The 11724-nt window shown below is 41.5% G+C and overlaps 1 protein-coding gene across 6 annotated transcripts in view; it reads left to right on the top strand.

The window, feature by feature from the left end:
- The first annotated feature begins 8492 nt into the window (after positions 1-8492).
- RNF182 (ring finger protein 182) overlaps positions 8493-11724 on the top strand; it is a 29070-nt gene continuing 25838 nt past the window's right edge. For 2 of the 6 annotated variants that reach the window (XM_090136890.1, XM_090136887.1), the window contains exon 1: positions 8493-9809. The gene's annotated coding sequence lies outside the window, so the exon portion shown is untranslated. Of the gene's footprint in view, positions 10013-10058; positions 11015-11724 lie in introns of those variants that run through there. The other 4 variants (XM_090136889.1, XM_031589400.2, XM_090136886.1 and 1 more) reach the window with 3 other exon arrangements.

Here is an 11724-nt window from a genome sequence, read left to right as displayed (position 1 = left end):
GAAACCCATCTCTGTTTTTTCTAATGGAAAAACTGACGCTAAGGGACAGGATGAGAACTGTTTGGGTTATGTGGAAGATTCATTTTTCTTTTAAGTGGAGGAGGAAAAAAAAGCCATGCAGAATTTCTATTTGGGTGAGCGGACTCTAGGTGGCAACAACACTCTGCATACCCTTCCCAGAGGTTAGTCAGAGACTGTTAATGCTGCTTATATAGAGACAGAAAGGACAGCATTTTCAGTAATGCTTCTAGAAGATTTTCCAGCTGATTACATCAGCTGCACATTGCTAGAAACATTTCCAGATTCCGTCAGTTTTCATTGTAATAGAGGACCTGGTTTTCAAAACACATTATGAAAAACACGCTGCATGTTTCATTTTGCAGGCATAATACTGCAGGCGTACAGAAGAAATTTAGCAAAACTACTCTCTCTTTTGGTTATCCTGCTTGGATGGGCAATCTCAGGAAGTGTGTGGATAATCCTAATTCGTAATGATGTCTGTGAAAGTGCACAGATGGCCATACACAACTGCAGTTCTGTGGCACTCACCAGCGATGCTCTTGAAATGCCACTTCATCACCTTGTCAAAACAGCCATACACATACCTACAGAAATGCTTGCCACATCCTCTGTGTAAAACACTGCATTATCTGCCAAGAGACTCATAACGCCCTATTTCATCCCCTCCTCACTGCATGCTCATCTTCCTGGGCTTACCAGTAGATAAGCAAACACACACTAAATGTGTAAGCATGATAAACTGCAGTGTTTCGTTATTTTCTTCAAAAGTCAGCTTAACTATTAACTCCATTGACCCTTAAAATATTTAAATCTGTTACTGGTTTGTTCATGGGCACAGGGAGAAAGCAGAGAAGAGAAATATTCATTTTGATTACACTTTGATGCAAAGAATTGTGAATGTAATCACACTATATGCTGATAATGACCACAGAAAATCTTCCAAGCATGATAATATCATGTTTGTAGTAAGGCCAAAATGTCTGGTGGGATCTACAGGATATGATAAACTTCTGTGTCACAGTGATAAAGCTGTGATTAGAAGAGCTTTGTATAATTGAACCATTCACCTGCATGTTGTCAACTAATCTCCTCTGGGGCTATTCCCAGTATTTCATACCTCTAAGCTGCTTTCAGAGAGACATTTTCTTCCTTTCTTACCGAAGCATGGAATTTCCCTTTAAATGAGAATGAATCAGCTTTCCAGATATACAGAATTCTAAGCCAATATGTTATTACTCTCCATAAATGTTGGTAGATCGATATTTAAAATAAATACGTATAAATGAGTTGGGATTCATTCCTACTTTGTTTAAAAATCTTCACTTTAACGGAGGTTCGTTTTGTTAAATCCATCCAGTGACTTCATAGTCTTTGGAAAATCCATCATCTGCATGAATACTTAGCAGGTGTAATACATTTTACATTTATAACAAATAAATACATAGCAGGGGGGCTGAAACTAGATGATCATTATGGTCCTTTACAACCATATAATTTCTATGATCCTATGATAAATACTGCTTTCCCTGTAATAAACAATAATAGAGATGTAATAGAATCTTCTATTTCCTTTTTTTTTTTTTTTTTCATTTGGGAAAATATCACACTGCTAATCTTACTTAGTGTTCTGCTTTGTGTAATGCTTATTGGTATTAGCTTTTCTTTCTTTCAATCAGGCAGTAATTTTACTATACTTTTTCAAAAAGTGGGAATGTGATGGCAAATGTGATGAAAACACAGTTGGAAAATCTGCTCATATCTGGGCACTCTGTCCAAATGCATATCTTAATACAGTGGTTTGGGGTTGGTTGTTTTTTTATGAGTTTTCTTGTGTTAAAAATACCTATCTGTGTAAAAACAACCCTGCAAATTATCGCAGGTATTTTCAGCTGTAATCTGAGGAATCCATACCTTGTAACAAGGTCCTGGGACAATTACTTGAAGGCACAGATACCACCCCAAGAGCTGAGGCTTGTTAAGTGCTGAAGCATTGAGTCCAACAGCATTGAAGAGTTATTTTGGACAGACCCTGAGATGTGTCTCATCTTGCTTGAGAAGGCTCTTGATGAGTTAACGTTAGGTACAGCTATCACAGCACCCATCTCACACTAATCCACACTAAATGCAAAAGGTGGCACTGCAGAACTTCATACTAGATATAAATGTTACTTCCACGACAGAAGTTTTGTAAGACCCCTTTTAATGCTGTCCCTCTTCCTAAATGTTACTCCTATCTCTTCATTCTCTTTCAGGTATTGAGACTTACATGCTTTTTTGCCATCAACTTGTCCTTTGATCCATGAGGATTTAACAAAAGTATTGAAAGTGCTAGCTGCATCTGCTGCAAATATGGGGAAATGTGTTGTCAGCTGAGAGCCAAAAGGTTTCCAGATACTGCTGGGCAAGATGTGTGTTAGCAGCTTACCATGATTCTATCAAGTACTGACACGGGCAAAATCAATGTGATTTCATGCAGTGAGAATTAAAGTCCTGGGGACTGATGGCTGCTAAATCATGTATTCTTTAACTCTTCAGTATAAAACTCCATGGGGTCTGTATCACCACCATTTACCCTTCAGAAATCCCTCCATCCTAGCTTTCACCTATATCATGAGCTTTTTCTACTAATAATTACAACATTCCCTGAAGCTTTTGAATAGGTCAAGTAAGCAAAAGCCACCTCATCACACCTAAGCCAAAGGTGCCATAAAGTTGTAAAAAATAGCCTTGTTTTTTCAACCAGACATTGAAACATGAAGACCGTAAGTGATATGTTGAATGCCAAGTTATGTTCTAAGATGAGGCATCATGTTATAAGAATAATTTTTACCACATTGTTATCAGTATTTTTTTATTCTTAAATAGTCAGAAATCACACAGTACAGATTAAGGCACATTATTTTCTAGATAAAGCTGACTCCTGTTTGCCATGGAACAGTTTGCCACTGTTTTGGTACAGTATGAAACGTCCTTCTCTAAAGTTCCAGGAGCTCCTGATAATGAACAAGTGAAACAATAAGACATTCAAAATAAAACCAAGTATCTATGTGTCCCTCAAATGCATAGTTTAGTTTTTTAACACACCGAAAGGAAACCACTCCATTCTCTATTTATACTCAAGAGCTGTATCCCTTTCAAAAGGCATTTTGTTCAGCAAAGTAGTTCTCACATTTCCAGGAGCCCTTGTTCTTCTACCAAAATTTTATTTGGTAGAGTACCACCGTCATGGAAAACAGTAGCCCTTGGGAGGAATGGCACAAGCTCCAGAAAGAAGTGTTTGTCTGTTTGTACATCACTTTTTTTCAAATAGATATTCCATATTTCTTTTGACATTACAAGTTTCCAGTGTGATTTACAACTCTAAATATCACCCTAGTTATCAGTAGAAGAGGAAATCCTCTTTCAGTCTAGAAGTGAATCTATAGGATATTCTCTTCACAAGCCGTAGAAAAGGAAGAACAGGAGATAAATACCAAAGAAACCTTTAGTAAACTTATATTGATTATGCTTCTTTTTTTTTTAAAAAAAAAGGAAAAATAAAATCACTGATTTTGCTTATCAAGTAAATCTTGAAATGAAAAAGTGAAGCAAAAGAAGGCTTCAAAATAAATTTAGAGTGTTCTTTCATAGTATTGCAAAAATGTACGCTCTCCTAACCAAAGCCTAACTTTCTGAAGTTCTTCCACTGTCCTAAAATTCACTTCAAATAATGGAATTGCAGCCTGTCTTCAAAAATTCTGTCTTCACTTTCCACTTTTTCTCTCCAATTACCGTAACGATTCTTTTTCACAAGGTAAGCAATATTTAACATGAGTTAACTGTATTATATTGCAAAACCAGTTAAAGAAAAGTAGTAATTAATGACAAATCACTGAGGCTTACAGATCTTAGTGATGCAGGAATATTTACTCAAGATTATTCTGCCTGCAGCAGCTTTCTTACTGTAGGTATACATCACTACCTCTTTGATCTGCAGTTAACAAATGAACAAGAAAAGAATGAGTTCAAAGTAAAACAGAAGTTGACAGGAAAAGAGAAAGTGCCTTTGTTTGGTTTCTTGAATTTAATCTTTTAAACCCAAAAGGTGCAGTGTTTGGTTTTCCTCTTTTTGCTTTTTCAAACCTTAAAATGCTGCAAACCACGCTTCAGGCAGGTTGTAGGCACTAGGGTTCTTGTTACTTTTTCATAATGCAATTAACAGTATTCTGCCATCTCCTCTGTATAACAGAATATGTTCTTCCTGCCCTAGCTACTATAACTGAAGAAAACGGAGATGCTACTCATAATGTGAAATCTGCAAATTTCATGGCACTGGTATAGAATCACAACTCAGGGAAAACTGAGCTCCCATTAGACAGGTACTTTTTCCTCTCTTTTATTGGGGTGTGGGAGGACATAATGTCTCATAATGAACATTTTTATGGAAACTTATTCTAGTTGAGTGGAAATCAGAACAAAACTTTCCTTAGTGTTGATGGCAAATGACTACTGAAATGCAATTGCCAGAGTTTTCTGCAGTTGTTTTAGTAAGACATCATCTTTCATGATGTGGATGGGAAATGCAAAGAGAAACAGCCATTGTTGGTACCAAATTACTGCACAGGCTCCAGCTGTGAGCCACTAATTGGTTTTCAGTCTGTTTGTTCTGTTGTTTTTTAGGGTTTTTTTTTAATGTGAGTCAAGAAAAGATGGGCACATTTTGAACCTAGTGCAGTACAGGTTGGTCAATGTACTTGAACAATTTTGGACTGGTTTATTACACAAATAGCATGGAAAAAGATGTAACTCCTGTGTATTGAGAAGGTGGGTTCAGTATGAGGACTTATTTGGGTGATGTAGCTTATAAATATGAGGGCAATAGGCATCGTAATGTTCTGCAGCACTGACATCATTAATTCACCATCAAATTTAAGCATCATTCAAGTTAATGCATGTCTGTGTGAGGTGTAAGTAGTTTTCAGCTGTCTGAAAATCTTGGGATACGTGTGGTTTTCTCACACGATCACCTTTCCCTGCTTTGTTTTGCCAGAAAGTCGGTGTGTTGTTGTACGAAACTCTCGTATGAAAAATGTCTGTCTAAAATGGGTTCATCTAATTTGTTCTGGTAAAACAAATCTCCTAACACCTCCAGTAAGACTTAGGGGTTCTGTTGGACTAATGACTGCAAAATCTGAGATGAAAATTTTTGAAGTTGACTCATTGACTGGGGATAGTAACAAAGTAAAATAATAGGAAAATATCTGTTTTCAATGTAACTAGCTTCTGTTGGTTTTACAGCTATTAAGTTTGCATCTATTTGAGGAAACATTGAAGATCAGGTATTCAATCCACTCCAGCTCTGAGGTGGGTTAAGTGTGAACCGCTTAGCAGGTCACAAGTTCTGGCACACTACCATATTTGAATGATTCTCAGACTGGAATCAGCTGGTGCTTGGCAGCACTGGACCAAATACAGGGCCATATCTGTCAGCTGGATGTGTCTTTAGATATCTAAGCTCCCAGAAGCCAGATATGCAAATGAGTTTAAAATGCAGGCTTTGCCTTTTCCCAGTAGTGCAGCCCTTTGGTGATCTGTGGGAAGATAAACTTCCAGTGCTGTTCAACTGGATAGGGAGGATACACACATAGATACAGATGTGTGCCCGTGGCTGAGGGGAATGCTAATCCTTCCTGGATGAGAAAGCGAATCTGCATATCAGCTGAAAGCCAATATCTAATGCATATCCTCCCACTAATGATCACAAGTCAGAAGAATTCTCAGGAAATTCAGTAATTTGCCCAAGAGGAGTTTCTCTTAATGTTCTTTTCCCTGACCCTCCTTCTCTGCCTTCTTAACTCCAGGCTTCTGCATTGAAATGGGAAGGTTTCTATTGCTTTACGCATTTTATATAATCAAATCCTTTCTTTAAATTCTATCTCAAGTAACTAAATGCTTCCACTTCAGTGGCTAATATTTCCTTTCAGCACTTTAAAGTTTCTATCATTTTAATGATACAGTGGGTGAATACTTGTTCTTAAAGTGTATATATATATTAAAAATGTGACTAGAAATGCAGGTTTTATCTTCTCCCTGCCATTCATTATTTTTTATAAAGTTCTATCATGTCTTCTTTTATTCATGCCATCCTTAAACAAGTTTAATCTTTTCAGTTTCTCCATATAGAACATTCTCAGCCTCTAATAATTTCTCTCTCTAGATAGTTTCAATATTTGCTGTATCTGTTTTGAAGTCCAGTTCCCAGAACTGAACAAAGTATTCAAGATAACTTGAAGCAGTTGACTGAACTGTGGGAATTACAACATTTCCAGTCTGATCTTTCTTTACATTTTGCTCACTTTCTAAACACTGCTTCCATTGAGCTTTCCACAGTAACACCAGGATTTTCCGAGCAGTTGCACTCAATTCAGATCCCAGTAGGTTGTGTGAATTACACAGAATATTCCATCCAGATTTAAGTTTTCCTAGCATGAATCCATTTAGTCTCTGTTGTGTTTATTGATCTCCTTAGGATAAGTTTCTGTTCACTATTTCTGAGACTTTTACAGCAAGCAAAAACAAATAACAGTGTGCGTTCTGTATGCTGTCACATCCTTTTACCCCTTTCCAGATCAGTGAGATTTTTAACATACTCTGCTAACTCATATGTTTCCTAGAGATGCCAGGTTGTCACAGGAGGCCTGAGTGTGCATACCCTTGGGATATATCTGTGCTGCCCCCCACAGCGAGTGCAAACACTGCCAAGCATGTCTGTAACTTACAGCACTGCGTTTCGACTCATCTATTGCCTGTCTCTCAGCAGGTGACTTGGCTGCCTTGTTTACAGTAGCTTGGGTCTCTCAGCACGGCAATACACAGTGAAGGGCAGACATGAGCCTAGTCACGTTGAAAGTCAACCAGATAGTAGCAGTATTTGCTTTCCAGCAGTTTTGAATGCTCAGCAGTACCTTCTCTCCCACCACAAGTTGACTTTATAAACATCCGATAATTACTGTGTTAAGGAATCAGCTGAAAGTCTGAACACATTTACACATACTGTTCCTTCAAGGCAGTGTTTCCTCAATACAATCAAAAACCATACAGTAGCTCCATGAAAGGGAAATTTTTCCTTAACAAGCTGGAGCCCAGGGGCTCATCTCCTATCTTAGCATACTCACATTTTATTACTTCCTTCAGTTATCACCCCAACTCATTTTCCAGGTACAAAAGTCCCTAGTTTCCAGAAGGACAGCTAACCCCTAGACACAGGATAAAGGCTTTACACTGCATCCTGACAGAAATACCACTGCAATTATTACATTGATTAAAATGTACATTATGCACATCTAAAAGGCTGCAATTAAACTAGGCCCCACTCTGCTAGCCACTACACAAATGCGTAACAAATTCCAGCCCTCAAGAAAAACACTTAATTCTAATGTAAACTCCTTGGGGCAGAAATTATCTTCATTTTTGTTCTGTGGGAATACAGTGCCTGGCACCACAATGCTAATAATAATACTGGTAATGATAATTAATATTAGTATCAAATAATGTTATTTCAATTTTACCACGTCTTACCTCTCCCCTTCTGTTTATTTATTTGTTTGGTTTTGATAGTGTCCTAAGTATATATTTCATTTAGACTGAAGAATCCTTTCTTTAATGTTCTAGTGGTGTGCTAAGGATACTTTGCTCTGCTTAAGAGAACAAACAGTCCAATGGAATAAGTGTTTGGTGGGACAAGCGGCGTTCCGAGTAAGGACAAGTGCCAAGAGAGAGGGGACACCATCAAAAGCTGCTCTTCTGCTCCATGTGAATATTAATACTTGTTCAGTGTTCCACGATGAACTCCCTCGGTACACTGTGTTACTGGAAAAAATCCTCCACACTGAGAAAGAGGCTCATGTCACTGCTGAGTCAGAAGCTGGCAGTGGTCATATCAGCATGCTCTTTAATTTTTTCAAATGTCCTTTTTTTTCCTTTTTCTTTTTTTCCTCACCCTCTCCCAAGGAAGTATACATTTCCTAAATAGTTTTGCCAGAAGGCATTCCAGTTGATTTGAAAGTATCGTTCTTAACCCAGACTGGGAGAACTGGGGACAAAATGTCACAAAGAAGCAGGATAGCTTAGTGTTAACATGTTACAAAATGTGATGCTGATTACTCCGTGGGAATACAATAGTGATTAATCACTGAAATGCAAGAATTTACTATTTTTTGTGCTTCATTACCCCCATGATGTCTATAGAAATACCATTAATCAGTCTCAATATCAAACTGGCCTATTTGCAGTCAGTGTCCTACTTTCAAATGTATTTGAACAGTTAGGTTTTAAATGACATTAAGCCAGGTAAAACCAGATATATTTCAAGTGGAGTTTAAAAAAAGAAAAAAAAACACAACAAAACAAGAACTAGAATGGTAAACTGGCAAAGGATCTGTCCTCAAGATACAGATTATATCATCTATAAAAACATCTGATCTCTTTCAGCAAAATATCATTATGATATTGATAAGAAAAGTAACCTATATCTGCACAATATTAAGACACACCTAATCGTGCCTGTCTGCAAATCTTTTAGATATCACCCAACTGTCTCAATTGCACCTTCTGGAAATATTATTTACCTTCAGCCTAGAGTGGGAAATACATTTAGAAGTGTGTGCATGTAAAGTTGCATCAATGATTAAAAGCCCCAAAACCATGCAAAATAATAACAATACTCGAGTGCTTTATTTCAGTGAGACTAGAGATCAAATAAGTCTTTCAATAATTTTTCTGGGCTTACACCTGGAAGAAAGTGCTGTGAAAATCTTTTGTAAGAAAAATGAGGCATCCTACCAATGACATTGTTTCTTGCTGTTGAAACAATGACCATTTCCTGCAGCAACATTAGTGTCACCAAACACTTCTCAAAACACGTTAACTAGCACACTTACTTTTCCAAAAGGTTTTAGGACACCACTTGCTTTCCAGCTTCCAGGCTTTTTGAAGAACAAAATTAAATAACAATACTGTTCCTCCATGTGATTGAAAAGATGAAAATATTATTTTATATATAGGAAACAGGAGAAGAATGTCTCGGCTGCTATAGAAGTTGGCACATGGCACGTCATTCACTTCTCTAATACTACTCCTTCCACCTCAGAGCAAGTGAATTTGCTAAGGTAAAATATTCCATTTAACTGTGCTAGGCTCTGGCTGGACTCACATTTTTTTAACTCTACAATTAGTATTTAGCATGCAAATAAGACAGACAAATATGCGGCGACCCATCTTTCATATCCAACCTTCTATCTCTCTCCCTTGTGCCATCATTGTGTTTGGCTGTGATAGGATCTGCCAGCAGTTCTGCTGTGAGCTGCACTGCTTTGTGAAGAGTTCCTGGGGGGCAGCCTTTCTTGTCTTTGGCAAATTCTTCCTAAAGAGTATTTTCTGCAGAGTGCCAGCAGCTCTTGGCACAGATTCATCAGCTCACAGTGACTTGCAGTGCTGATACTTAACAGTCATCCCCTGTAGCTTAGCAGAAGCAGGAGCTGAGATGGATAATGCAGCCTCTAAGCTGCATCTTGCTTGTTGGGTTTCTTTGGTTTGGCAAACTTGAAAGACAAGCCAGGGAAAGGAAGACACTTGTCTCGCGCTTTGAGTGATTTTGTCTCTACTATTATTGAGGGAATAAGAATGTTTCAGAGAGTTTCAACAAATTGATACCACTGAGCCCTTAGTGGATGAAGAAAGAAAGAAGACTGGAGGAAGAGGAACTGACTCAGCTTTTGCCTGCCATGCAAAGCAGGAAGAAGGACGTGCAGGTGAGTGTCTGTGACATGCAGTTGGCTGTTGCTGTGGGAAAGCATGCCATCCTCAGGGTAACTCAAGAGAGACTCTGATACTCAAAGCGTCACGGCCTGATGGCACTTCCCATCCACTTGGCTGTGGGAGAAGCATAAGATCTCTGCCAGAAGGGCAGCCACAGATTCTGCCAAGCTTGTCTTTTCCAGGCAGTGATGGCCAGGTAGGTGAACATTATCCGCTTTAACCTGCTTCACTGTTGTCCTCTCCCTCCATTCTTTCATCCATCATCACCCTTTTTACCACCCTCACTTCCCTTCCTGTCAGCTGCCTGCACAGCACTCAGAATAACAGACTTTGTTCTTCCTTTGCTGCTGAACAGGGGGAAATGGTTTCAAAATAAAAGAGGGGACCTTATATAAGGAAAAAGTTTTTTGCAGTAAAGGTGGTGAGGCACTGGAATAGGTTGCCCAGAGATGCGATGGATGCTCTCCGTCCCTGGAGACATTCAAGGTCAGGCTGGAGCAGGCTCTGAGCAACCTGATCTAGCTGTAGGTGTCCATGTTCATCGCGGAGGAGTTGGACTAGACGGCCTTTAAACGTCCATCCAACTCAAACGATTCTATGACTCCTCGCCCCTCAGGCCCTGCTGCCATCAAATGAACGAGTGAACAAAACCCCCTCCACTTCAGAGCGCTCATTTTAAGGTTCCCAGCAGCAAGCTCCGGCCTGAGAGCAGCTCCTCACCAACGGTCACGGAGCTTATTCACATTGACAAAATGAAACGTGAAGAAGTTCGAGAGGCTACAGACCGAACGGGGCAGCAGCCCAGGCTAACCGCCGCCATTTCGCGGAGCGGACACCCGCCACCCGGTGACCTCGCCGCCCTGGGGCGGCCGAGAAGGTGCGGAAAGCACCACCCCAGGGTCGGGCGGCGGGGAGCGGAGCACGCTGAGGTGAGGGCGGCGCCGGGGGCCGGCTGCAGAGCGGCGGGGGAGGCCGGGATCTTCCTGAATGAACGGCTCCTTCCCCGCCTCGCCTCGCCTCGCCTCGCCCCGCACCCCCGCCCGCCACTCGCCGCCGCCGCTCCGAGGCGCAGCCAGTTTCTATAGCGACGGCGCCGATCCTCCGAGTAGTAACAAAGCCGGCTGCCCGCGGCCGCGCCGGGCCGGCGGGAGAAGCTGCTCCCTCTCCCCAGGGCACCGGGCGGTTAGCGCACTGCCAGGTACGGGGCAGCAGGGAGCCGCCGCGCGGCGGGGCTGGGCTGGGCTGGGCGGCGGGGAGAAGGGATCCGGGGAGCGCGAGGCTGGCAGAGCCGAGCGAGGTGCTGCTCCTGATTGCTTGCGCGGGCTCGCAGGGAAGCGGTATGGCGGACCGGGCTCTGCAACCGGTGGGCTGCGCCGGGGCAGCGCTTACCGCCCGCCCGCCTGTCGGGGCCGCCCGGCGCTGCTGTACGCTGCTATTGAGATACGCCGTGCCCCGTCTGGGAGTCGTGGGGTTACGAAGTTTAATTCGCTCGGCTCGGTGAAGTAATGCCGAGCGGGGTGATAGTTTTTTTGAATGCGTTGTTGTTTGAAGGGGAGTCGATGCGAGAGCATTGGTATTGAGGAATAATCGGGAAATCGCTGCTTGTTTTTAGGAGTAAGCGTGCCGAAGGGCTGTAGGTGAGATGAGTTCGTCGCTTTCAGATCCGGATCCGGACTGAGGCGAGGTGTTAGGGGTGCTAAAACGCCTTCCCTTGGGAAAGCAGGGCTAGCAGACTTCCTAGCCTCGACACGAGGCCCTCAGCCAGCAGGCGGGCGGCGAGCGGTGCTGGCAGTGCCCACACGGGTGCAATGGCCACAAACACCTCAGCAAAGTTGCAAGTCCAGAGCAACTTCCAGTGATACCAGCACGGCTGACCTTGTGTGGGAAGGTCCTGAGGAGCAGCCCTTG

The sequence above is a fragment of the Phasianus colchicus genome, chromosome 3, assembly GCF_987193195.1.
Source record: "Phasianus colchicus chromosome 3, bPhaCol1.hap1.1, whole genome shotgun sequence".
In the NCBI taxonomy this organism is placed as follows: Eukaryota; Metazoa; Chordata; class Aves; order Galliformes; family Phasianidae; genus Phasianus; species Phasianus colchicus.
Note: the sequence above shows the minus strand (reverse complement) of the source record. Positions and strands in the feature narration are given on the sequence as shown.